General features: G+C 62.6%; 1 long non-coding RNA gene across 1 annotated transcript; it reads right to left on the reverse strand.

Annotated features, from left to right (window-relative positions):
• Positions 1 to 4,203: 4,203 nt before the first annotated feature.
• Positions 4,204 to 7,072, reverse strand: LOC130708459 (uncharacterized). Its single transcript, XR_009008695.1, has 3 exons — positions 5,678 to 7,072; positions 5,023 to 5,497; positions 4,204 to 4,685 (listed from the first exon to the last, which is right to left on the reverse strand). It is a non-coding gene; the product is annotated as an uncharacterized LOC130708459 (long non-coding RNA).
• Positions 7,073 to 11,927: the final 4,855 nt, after the last annotated feature.

The following is an 11,927-nucleotide window of genomic DNA, read 5'->3' on the forward strand; positions in this document are numbered from 1 at the left end:
GTTGATAACCGTGTGTCACAGGGGTTCAACTGTAACACACGCACTGCACTACGGCGGCCAGATGTCAGCAAGAGGGAAAACTGGTTGAGGGGAGGACTCTCTGTACTCTGTCCTCAATGCTCTGTGAACCTGAAACTACTCTAAAAAATAAAATCTATTAACTGAAAGAACAAAGCAAAACCGGGGCCCGGCTATGCAGCCCCAGCTTCAAGACCAGCCCCCAGCCCTGGCCAAGCCTTCAGGGGCTCCACCGCTCCCAAGAGAAGCACCCAGGCTGGAGGACCCCCGAGGCCTGGCCCTGCCAAGCCAGCTGTATCCACTCCCCACTCCCCCAACCCCAGGGACTCAGTCCTGTCCTCCCTTCTGCTGGCCTGGAGCATGCTGTTCCCTGCCTGGACACCCTTCCGTGCATTCCTCTCTCCCCAGCCGACGGCCAAGGTCCCCATGGACCACCTGCCCCAGTGCTTTACTACCGGACCTTCCGTCTAGCGCTTGCGAGAACCTCTGGGCAGGCCTGGCAGGACGGCCTGCTCACCTTGGCTAGTGGGCAGCTGGGCACAAACCAGCATGCAGGGGGACCCCCGACGGCAGCAGGAGAGTGGGCACAGACCCGGCGTGGGGAGGCCCGGCGACGCGGCTCGCATCCCCATGGTTACCGGACCCGGGGATTCCCCAGCTAACCAAGCACTGGGAGAATCCTGGGGACACTCCAGTGACACGTGTGGCTCCAAATGGGTGCAAAGGGGCCAACCGGTCCTAACCCGGACCCGGCCACCCACCAAACACCACATGCCCTAGCAGTCGGCCTGAGACGCCCGGCCTCCCAACCCTTCCTTCATCACCACTCCCCCAGGGAGAGGTGCTAATTCAATTTAAACTTAATTAATTAAATTAATTAAAATTTAATTGTCCCCTTGCGAGAGAGGCAGGGAGAGTCTGTCGGGAGGGCCGGGCTGTGAAGGACCACAAACCACGGTAACATGTTGCCTCCCCTCCCCCCGTGGGAGAAGCCGTCTGGTCCTCGTCCTCCAGGACACCTCCTGGGATTAGCCCGTCCACCCTGACTCTGCTCTTTGCTCTCTCCTTGTCCGCCTCTGGCTCCTGGGGACAGGTGAGCCCAGGACACAGCCCAGTCTCCACACGGTGCCCCGAGCTCCCCTGAGACCCCCACGGGCTGCCCGCAGCCTGCCCCGTCCTCACACTGCAGAGACCTTCCAGTCCCGCACCAGCACCAGGCTGCTGGCAACCGGGCCACGATGCCAGTGGACGCTGCTTCCTCACTGGTCAGCAGATCGTGGGCCACAGAGCCTCCACACCGGCCCTGGGTCCCAGCCCTTGTGGCGGGACGGGAAGGGGCAGCAGGGACGCCTCGGAGGGGATCAGGTCTCTGTCACCCCAAGCCCAATGCTGGGGTCCCCGGTCCTGAGGCCCACAGTCAGGGCCAGCACTTCCTGTAACGCTCACCTCTGACCAGGCCCTCTCCCCACGACCCCCGAAGGGGGGGGGCTCACACTCAGCTGCCCCCTTGATCCCAAGAGACTTGGGCAGAACTGCCTGCCACGTGTCCTGTGGGACCGTCTGAACTTTGGAGGCACGATGCTGCTGAGATGGACAGTTCCCCAGGCGCACGGGGACAGAACCTGTTGACCAGAGCGGACGCTCACCTCTTCTTAGGGGCCACATGGGACCTAAACTAGCCCCTCAGTCCCCGACAGGGTAAGCAGGAGGGCCACTCTAGGGGACAGTCTGACAGCCACTGGGCCCCAAGCCCCCCTCCCTTGCTGCCACTGTGGGAGGACGGCAGGTGGCATTGAGGAGGCCACGGAAAGCAGACCTGGTTCTGAGCGGGGCGTCAACGGGCAGCCCCGAGGTCCTGGTCCAGGCAAAGGGCAGGAAGCCTGGGGTGCAGCCTCAGCTGGGGGCTGCCCAGCTTCTGCCCAGTGCGGGCAGCACACAACTCCTCGCCGGGGCAGCTCCCAGCGGGCCCTCCACCAACCACAGACACGGGTTCCCTCAGTGCACGTCTGCAAGGCAGTGGTCCCCTCTCTGTGCCGTGCAAGCAGATGCCTGCCAGACCAGGGGCCTTGCCCTGTCCGGGGGGCACTGAGGGGACCCCTGGGGTTTTGGGGCGGTGCCTCCTCCCAGCCCGGCTGCCCCAGGAAGAAGCCTGGAGTGCCTGAGGCCACCACACACCCCCCGGGACAAAGAGAGGAGGGCGGTGTCACTGTCACCGTGGCATCCTTCAGATGCGATGCCTGGGAGAGAGGTGCACTTCAGGGGCCCTTCCCCTGCCCTGGGGCGAGCCTGGGACCTCCAAGCGGAGCTGGCAGGAGACAGGACGCAGCACAGAGCAGGCCACTCCGCAAACAGCCTCGCCTGAGGGAGTGAGGGTGGGGCCTCAGCTGTGGGTGCCGGGTCGGGTCCTGGGCGCCAGACAAAGAGGGACAGGCCGGCGGCAGGCGGGGCTCCCCCCACCCGGGCGTCCCCTGTGTGACTGAGGCTTTCCTGGGGGCACCCGGCCCCGTGAGTCCCCTTCCCCAGCCATTGCTCCTTCTCTCTGTCAAGCATCACCAAGAGGACAGGGCACCGATTCCCTCCGCCCCTCCCTCAAGAGGTTTCGGGGTACAGACAGCAGCACCCCCTTTTTACGGTGGTAAAATGCTCATCACATAAAATCCACCATCGTAACCATGTTTAAGCGCACAGCTCAGGGCCGTCAAGCACATTCACGTTGTTGTGCGGCCGTCACCACATCCGTCTCCAGGACTTTCTCTTCTTCCCAAACTGACACTCTGTCCCCACTAGACACTCACTCCCCTTCCCCTCCCCCAGCCCCTGAACCCCAGCATCTACTTTCTGTCTCTATGCATGTGACTCCTCTAGGGACCTCATATAAGTGGATCCTACAGCATTTGTCCTTTTGTGACTGGCCAACTTCACTCAGCATAATGTCCTCAAGGTCCATCCACGTTGCAGCCTGTGTTGGGATTTCCTTCCTTTTTAAGGCTCGCTTGGTCCCAGGCCCACCCCCGCAGACGGGCCAGGAGTGGGAGCTTATAAATGGCAGGGTGGGCGGGGCAGGAGGGCGGGAGGAGAGCCAGGCAGGCTGGCCAGAGACGGCGGGGCAGAGGCAGGCCTGGGCCCTTTGCCCACAGACAGCCGGCTGCCCACACAGGGTCCCTGCAGGCGGGCCCTGATCCGTCCAGCCCCCTCCGGGTGGACACACTTGCTCCCCCACTGGGCCCTGCCCCTCCTTGCGCTGGTGAGGTCGGTGGTCCTCCCTCTCTCCTTCCAGCTCCAGGTGAAAGGGCCTGCAGTCTGCTGGACGCCCCTGTTCCCCACCCCCTCCCTCCCTCCTTCATCCACGGACCCCAGCAACCAGTTCCTGCAGATGCTCTCCCCCTCAGCCTCCTCTCCCCCCAGCTCTATCATGCCCTGGGCTCACATCCCACTCAGCAGTGCAGCCCGGATGGAAGCGCCCGTTCACCTGTCTGTCCGGCCCTGGAGCCCCTGGGTGCCCCACCTGAGCCCTGCAGGATGCCTGCGGGCGTGGACGGGGGTGGGCAGTGAGGACGCCGCCGGCCTCCGTCGGGACAGAGCCCCAGGGGACCCTGGTCCAGCCTGTGTCCCTGCGGCTGTACCTTCTCCATGACTCCAGGATGGCCAAGTGGGAAGGACCAGGCCCTTTAGAGAGGAAGGCCAAAGCTTGGCCACCTCATCACAAGAAGGTAATTTCAACACATCACCATTTTTTCTAATAATAAGTTTCTAACAATATTTGGCAGGTGCGTTTTTGCCCTGAGGTGAGCTTTTTAAATAACCGCATAAGGTCGTCAGAGATTAAACACATTTATCACTCAGCAGGCGCCCTCACCCCCACCCCCACCCCCAGGCCAATTGGGGGAAGTGGGTCCCAAACGCCTGGCTTGCTGAGGAGCCCCGGGTCTGGTGTCACATTCTGCAGGTGCCCCAGGGACAGAGGGCTGGTCACCCGACCCCCCTCCTCCACGTGGATGCTTTACGTTGATTCCCCCATAGCCCTGGGGCAGGTCCCAGGAGCTGAGGTGGGGTCCCTGGGGTCGGGGGTGAGCTCCCACACCCCAGAAGCCCCTTCTGGTCCAGGCTCTGTATTCTACCCATGACAGACGCCCCTCAGCCTCGTTAACTTCCACGTCTAAATGTGCAGAGACAAAACCACGACACGCCCGTCTGATGGTATTAAAACATCGCTCTTAGAAATGTATCACCAGCTAGAAACTATTCTAGGAGGAAACATGCAGATTGGGCTTAATAAACCATTCTGATTATAACAGCATTACGGGCCCAGGTGGGAAATTTGAAAACCACAGACAAATACGAAGAAAGAGCAAGGGTAGCCCATGGCCTGCCCCCGGGAGACTCCGGCGCGCCAGGTGCCTTCTTTCCACACTTTCTGCTCTGCCGTTTTCCACCGCGGTTGGAAGAGGCAGCTTGGGGTCCGGCCTCCTCACTGTGAGCCTGTCCCGCGCCCTTTCAGGGGCAGCGCCCGGCCCTGGCCACCTGGACGTCCTCGCTGCTCCCCGAGCCTCCGCTGCAGACATGGCCGTTGCCGGCTGTCCCCAAGGAGAGGCTCCCGGACGCTGCAGCCCAGCCTCCCTGGGCTCCACTCCGGATTTTTTCCCCTTTGTCATTTGTTCATGAACTTCCTGGGAGATGGAATTTATCAGTTTGATGACACTGATTAGTCAATAAAGGAGGTAAAAAATACAGGTGGAATGGGTTTAAAAATCATAAAAGTTGTAACTGGAAAGAAAGTTGGAAGCAATCTAGGCTTTTTTTTCTCTTTTTTTTAATTTGGGGATGAAATTCACAGACATAAAATTAACCGCTTTCAGGCGCACAGTTCAGCGGCATCTCACTCACTCAGGGTTCTGTGCAACCGCCAGCTCTCTCTAGTGCCAGCACATCTGCATCGCCCCCCAAGGAGACCCCTCCTGTCAGCGGTCACCCCCACCCCCTGCCCAGCCCCCGAAAACCACTGACCCACTTTCTGACTGTGGATGTGCCTGTCCTGGACGTTTCGTGTAAGCGGACTCACAGGCCGTGCGGCCCTTTGTGCCCGGCTTCTTCCCTCTGGCATCCAGGCCCATCCGCCTGCAGCCCGTCCGGAGAAACCGTGGGCCTTGGGAGCTGCGGGACCACGGCTTCCCCTGCCCCAAAGGTGGCCAGTGGGTCACACTCGAGGCGTCCCCTGAAGCCAGGCAGGGTCAGCACAGCACCCTGGGCACTGGACATCGCCGCCCAGAACAGGGTCCCCGCTCCCCAGACACGGTGCCGGCAGAGAGGCTGCCGCTTGGGTCACCTCCAGAGGCCACCGCATCCCTGACAACCCCCAGAAGCCACAGGTCGGAGTTCGAGAGCTGCTGGGCTTCGAGCGCTGCCCCCACCAGGCGCGCGGGGAGAGGATGAGCGGATCCCAGCCCGGCGACCACGGGCGTGAACTCTCGGCGCGGAGGCCCTGTAGACACATCTTGAAATAATCACGCTGAGAGCAGCCGACTCTTGGATTCTGGGCAGGCGGCCCGCACCTCGCTGCTCCCGCCCGCGTGACAGGATGCAGCTGGGGGGTGGGGGCCCTGCCTGGAGGGGGGAGGGGCTCTCACAGGGGCACCGGGAGCCGCGATGAGCGCGTGAGTACCTGGAGGAGGTAAGGGTTTCGCGTCAAACACACGAGTTGACCGTGTGTCAGGCACCCCCTGGGGGCTGTTCTCCTGAAGGCTGGCTGGGCACCTACACCTGTACTCGGCGGCGGCGGGAAGATGTGCAGGAGGAGGAGAGAGAGAGCAAGCAGGGTGCCTGGACCCCAGAGAGAGGGCGTCTGCCGTCAGCAACGACGGGCAGCGCTGCTGGTCGGGGCTGGGGTGCCAGGGCCCTTTCCTGGGGTCTCGGGGCTGAAGGGGGGCACTCTCCAGGAAGAGGACGCTGCCGAGAACAGCCGCCCCCATGGCCTCCACAGGCACGTCCTGCCCGCCGCCTTCTTGGCCGGAAGGCCCACCTGGGGGGAGAAAGCCCAGCTGGCTTTAAACAGCCCAGGGTAGGGGGACACAGCCCCCAGCCTCACCCCGCAGCAAGGGGGTGGAGGGAAGCTCCTGTCCCTGTGGTTACAGGGGTCCCCTGCGGAGAAGTTGCTGCGTGACCCAGACGTTCATGTCTACCCAGAACATGTGCTCGTGACCTCATCTGGAAAAAGCGTCTTTGCAGATGTGATTGAGGGTCTCGAGATAGGATCACTGGGCATTGGAATGGGGCCAAGAGCTGGGGGCCCCAGGTTTGGTTCGGCTGATTATCCCTGAGGGGCTGGGTCTACGCAGAGACACGGGGGCAGGACGCCAGCCCAAGTGGGCACTGTGGGGTCAGTGCCCGCTGTGGGGAACAGGCAGGCCACACGATCGAGGGCCACCCTTGGGGGTGAGTGACAGAACCCTTGCCCCCCATCATCAAGTAACAGCCTCTAACAGGTTTCTGTGCTCTTTGGAAGAAGCTAAAGATTTCAGAGGAGTCCCAGCCTAAGATTTCACGTGTTGAGGCATCTCTGCCCCACGCTCCAACCTGCCCAGTCCCCAGTCTCACTGCACCTGCCCTGGAGCCCTCAGGCCCTGCCCAGACCTGCTGGCCCGGGCTGGCTGCTGCCCATCCCTGGGCTGTGAACAGGGGCTGAGCACCCACGCCACCCCGTGTCTGCTGGCTAGGCCTCTGAGCCCACCCCCAGGGCGGCAGGGCTGCCCTGGGGCATGGTGCAGGAGCCTGGGCAGAGAGCAGCCTGAGGGACACGCGGGGGCGGGCGGGCGGCTTGCAGAATCAGCCCCTCCCGTGGGGAGCCCCAGGGACACCGCGGGGCCCCAGCCTTCTCTGAAAGCTGCCGTTTCCATCCTCGGACCAAGCTGAGGAGCCTCGGTGCAGGAGCTGCCACTTGGAGAACGAGATGCAGTCGTGTCACGATGCGGGGTGTGAGTGTTGCCAGGAGCAGCTCCGAAGGCTCAGAGTTGGGGGCGGAAGGGAGAGCACCTCCTTCTCTTCTTCACAGGAGGCGGGATGGGCTCTCAGGAGCAAGGCCCGCAGGCCCCTCTCCTTGGGCAGCCTTGTGGGTCCAGGTGGGCGAGGGTGGGAGGGAGGCCGGTGGGGCCCACGCTCACCCCAGCCCTGCCCCCGGGGCGCAGCCAGCAGTGCAGGCGTCTCCAGGTCCCCAGCCCCCATCCCGGGCTCCCGGGGCAGCAGATGGCAGGCCAGCCCCAAGGCCAGGCCCGAAGTTCCGTCCTAAAGGCCGGTGAGTGCGCGCTGGGCTGCAGTGACCGCCCCGCACACAGCCACCGGGCGCAGCTCGCAGCCTCTCAGCGTGCTGGCCGCCGGGGGTCAGGACAGGCCGGCCCTGCTCCAGAGCCGGGGTCCTGGCGGGAAGGGCAGCTGGGGTGCAGATGCTGGGGCCGGAATCACTTCCAGCGTGGTGGGGGACTCTGGCCATCCCCTAAGTGCCCCGCATGGTCCCTGCACGTGGCCTGGGCATTCTCACGGCCTGGCTTCCGCGGGGCAGTGGGGCTCGTTCCGTGGCCCTCAGGACAAGAGCAAGTCCTGGCAAGAGGGTGGCCCCCGTGACCGGCCTGGGGGGCCGGCGGTCACCTTGCTGACCCCACGGCTCACACATGAGCCTCAGGTGGGTGTCAGAGACCCTGCTCCACAGGAGGGGGCCCCACAAATCTGTGGCCATGGGTCCCCCAGGACCTGGAGGGTCAGAGTCACAGTTTGAAGGGAGGAGGGGCTAACTCCAGGCCTCAGAACTGGGGGGCAGAGCTGGCCGGGACCCCCACTCTTCCTGGTCCAGCCTGCCCTTGCTGGCTCCAGTGTCCCCGTGGCAGCCCAGGGAGTGGGACCCACCCTGAAGTGCCTCATGGGCTTTCTGAGACCCTGAAACAGAGACCCCACAGGGCTCTTCTCTGGAAGGAGACCAAGCAGAGGAGAGCAGCTCCGTCCTGGCCTGTCCAGGGGGCATCCAATGCCCAGCTTCCTGTCCACTCTCCAGGGGCTCTGCCCACTTGGCCTGCCCCGTCTCAGCCCCCAGCTTCCTTCCCAGCGACACCAAATCCCTGGCCCAGGGCCCCTGGTCCCACGTGTGACCTCAGCAGGGCTGGCACTGCCCACACCTGGGGTCCAGAGCTGCTCAGAGGCCCTGGATCACCGCGGCAGGGGGCGGGGCATGGGGGAGCCCGGAGGTTGGGAACATGCCTGGCACTCAGCCCTGACGCTCCCCCTGGACAGCACACACACACACATATGTGCACATGGCCTGGGCGAGTCCACTTCGGAGCTCACTTCGGCCAGACTAGGGAGAAAGAAACTTCTGGTGAAATAGAGCCATGCTCTGGACAGGTCGGTTTTGTCAACTGTCATCATCGGGAAGGAGGTGCCCGGGCTGGGGTGCAGCAGCCAGCAGCGGGTGGGGCTGAGCACACAGTCTCCTGCCCAGCAGGCTGTTCTTCTTGATTCTGAGACCGGCCCCAGGCTGGACTCGCCAGTGTGACACGGCAGTCACTCTGCAGTGAGGGTGAGGAAGCAGAGGTCATAGAGGTGACACCACGACACCCAGCTGGGAGAGTTGCGGTCCCAGTACCACAGCCGGGCCAGACGCCTCTGCCCACCCTCGCCTGCGGCCCTGGGGTATGTGGTTCAAACCGGGCGCACCTGCTTGCCTACACATGGCGAGAGATGGGATGCGGCCAGGGGACGGGGCCTGGGCTGTGCTGCCCACGGGGCCTGGGTGAAGCAGGAAGATGCTGGATTCCAGTTCTCAGAGGGAGAGCCATCAGTGGGTGCGCTGAGCACCAGCGCCATCCTACCTCCCCCCCAGGTGCCAGCGGCCGCCACACCGAACCCAACCCCTGATCCCAGGAAAGCCTGGGACGGGTGGGGCACCCCGGTCACCCCACAGCCTGGGAGGCACCCTCTGAATAGTGAGGAGGCCTGGACCGCTCAGGATCACCTACGGGGGTCCTGTTTGCAAACACGGTTCCTTTCAAACCTGCAACCTCCCAGACACCGGCTGCTGGGCCCACGAAGCTACGAGTCCTTCCCCCAGCCCAGGCCCTGCCGGATAAGACACACCGACGCATGCGCAGCTTGTCAGGGGGCCGCGGGGTGCGGAGGGGAGACTGAGCACCCAGCACAGGGCAGCTGGGGCGCAGGGTCCAGGAGCAGAGCCCACAGCTGGGGCCTGAGGCCCACCGGCCTCCACACCCACTGGGTCGGACTGCAATCCGGCAACAGGCCAACTCCAGGGCTCCCCCAGTCTACGCACGGCCTCCACGTGCTTCCTGGCCAGACGTCCCGTCAAACGTTTCCTGAGTGCCACCAGGGCCCGCTGGTCCTAGAATGGGGGCACGGCAGAGGCCAGCCCTGGCGGACACTCCCCACCCACTTGCTGAGAGCGAGCGGGGCCCCTTCTGCCCTCAGACTCCTGTGGCCACGAGCCCCGCTGCAGGGGCCGGGCCACCTCTCCACATGCCGGAGGACAGGCTCCGAGTGCCCCCGAGGGGCGGGCGCAGGAGCAGAACTGCGGCACGGGGCCTGCCGCCCGCCCCCTCTTGGGCTCTGGGTTGGAGGAGGACTTTCTCTGTGGAGGGTTGGGTCAGGGGACGGACAGGGCTCTGGACAGTCCTTGCAGAGTAGGAGCCGTTTACTCCCCGCTGCAGCTCCTCCCACGACTCCCCAGCCCCGTTAAAACCACGCAGGGGAAAACCCGGGCCTACCTCTTGAGGACAGGCCTGGGGGTGGGGGGAAGCCAGCGAGCGCGAAGGGGCGTGGCCGGGGTGTGGTCCGGAGGGGGCGAGGCCTTGATGGGCGTGGCCCGGAGGGGCGTGGCCGAACGCAGGCCTAGGGAGGAAGAGCCCACCGGGAGTGGCAAACTCATTCTCTCCAAGGAAAGAGCAGCGAGTGCGCTGAGCTTCCCACGTCACCAAAGCGGGGTGGGAGCGTTCAGCCGCTCAACAAGCTCGGGGCATCCAGGTCGCAGGGCCGGCAGCAGACAGCCCCAGCCGGGGCCTGGGCACGGGGAGCAGTCCCCGCAGGAACGCTCTCCAAGGACTCACCTGTCCGGAGCCCGGACAGTTCCCTGACTCAACCCTCCACAGAGAAAGTCCTCGGCCCACCCAGAGCCCCAGAGGGGGCGGGCGGCAGGCCCCGTGCCCTGGTCCCGGGTCCTGGAGCGGCAGGTGGCCTCAGGCCGGGTGGGGCCGCGGTTGTGCGCTCTGACTGGCGCCGCACAGGACGGCGTCTGCAGGCTGACCACTGGGAAGGTTCTCCGCTTGCCGCCTTGCCTTCTCCCCGCTCCCAACGCCAAGCACCCAACGTTTGGGTTGGGAACGACACTGGGTCTCCACGTCAGCCACGCAGCCATAAAAGCACTCCCATCGGGTTGATGTAAGCCTCTAAGGAACCTTCAGGGCAGCGTGTCACTAATAACTGTCAAGCTTCATGACCTGGAAAACTAGAGCATCCACCTGACGTCCACAGTTCCTTCTGACGGTCCCCACAGAGCAGTCACAGCCACCTCCGCCTGGCAAGGCTGTGCAGCGCGGGGGCAAACGGAAGGGACCCTCCGGAGGTGCGTTAGGCGTGCAGGACGTTGAAGGTGAACCCACTACCCTCCTCCGTTCCTGTTTCTTCTAACACTGGATCCTCCATACACCCGGCCCTGCCCTCGGGTCCCAAACCCTGAGCAGCTTCCTTGACCTGCGTGGCTTTCCTCGGGCCACCGGGCACCACGCAGCTGAGGCCTCGCATGACGTTATCCGGGACTAGAAACTAATTCTGCTTCAAACTCAGCATTGTTTGTGTGGACGGAAATAATCAGTAAACAATCGGTAACAGGAATGGAAAGGAGTTTTACTCAAGTCGAACTGAGGACCATAGCCTGGAAGACAGATTCAAGAAGCACGCGAATTGTGTCCCCCAGACTATAAGAGGGGGGAGGCCTGTAAAGGGAAAACCCGCAAAATCGCATCAGTTGTTTGTCAAGAGTTAGGACTGGAGCGGGCAAGAAGGAAGGGTGCTTGGGTCGGTTGGGGTTCAGAATGCACAGTTACCAGGGAGACCTTGAGACCGTGAGGGTGCAGGTGGCGGCGACTAGCAAACACTGTTTTGAGGACAGCTGGTGATGACCTTGAGTCTGATACAGGTCAGAAAATTCAAGTTCTCGGGACTTCCCTGGTGGCACAGTGGTTAAGACTCCACGCTCCCAACGCACGGGGCCCAGGTTCGATCCCTGGTCAGGGAACTAGATCCCACACGCATGCCACAACTAAGAGTTCGCATGCCGCAACTAAGGAGCCTGCCTGCCGCGACTAAGACCTGGTGCAACCCAATAAATGAATAAATACATACATATTAAAAAAAAAAAAAAAGGAAAAGAAAATTCAAGTTCTTGGGACTTCCCTGGTGGTCCAGTGGTTAAGAATCCGCCTTCCAATGCAGGAGACTCGGGTAGCATCCCTGACTGGGGAACTAAGATCCCACATGCCGCAGGGCAACTATGCCTGCACACCGCAACTACTGAGCCCGCGTGCTCGAGAGCCTGTGCGCCACAACTAGAGAGAAGCCCACGTGCTGCAACTACTGAGCCTGCGTGCCACAATGAAGATCCCATGTGCCGCAACTAAGACCCAACGCAGCCAAATAAATAAGTTAAATATTTTTTAGAAAAGAAAAAGAAAAAGGAAATTCAAGTTCTCAGTGAAGCAGGAACTGTCTGAAACCACATCCACAATGGCCCCCGGCTCCGTCCTCAAAGCCTGAACCACAGTGGCTCCGTTTTGATTGTCAAATGCATCCTTTTCTTCAATGGTTAAAGCAGACGCGTGTGTTTGAGAGGCCATAAGACAGGCTGTTAGTGCAAAGTTCAA

The sequence above is a fragment of the Balaenoptera acutorostrata genome, chromosome 6 (genome assembly GCF_949987535.1).
Source record: "Balaenoptera acutorostrata chromosome 6, mBalAcu1.1, whole genome shotgun sequence".
Classification (NCBI taxonomy): domain Eukaryota; kingdom Metazoa; phylum Chordata; class Mammalia; order Artiodactyla; family Balaenopteridae; genus Balaenoptera; species Balaenoptera acutorostrata.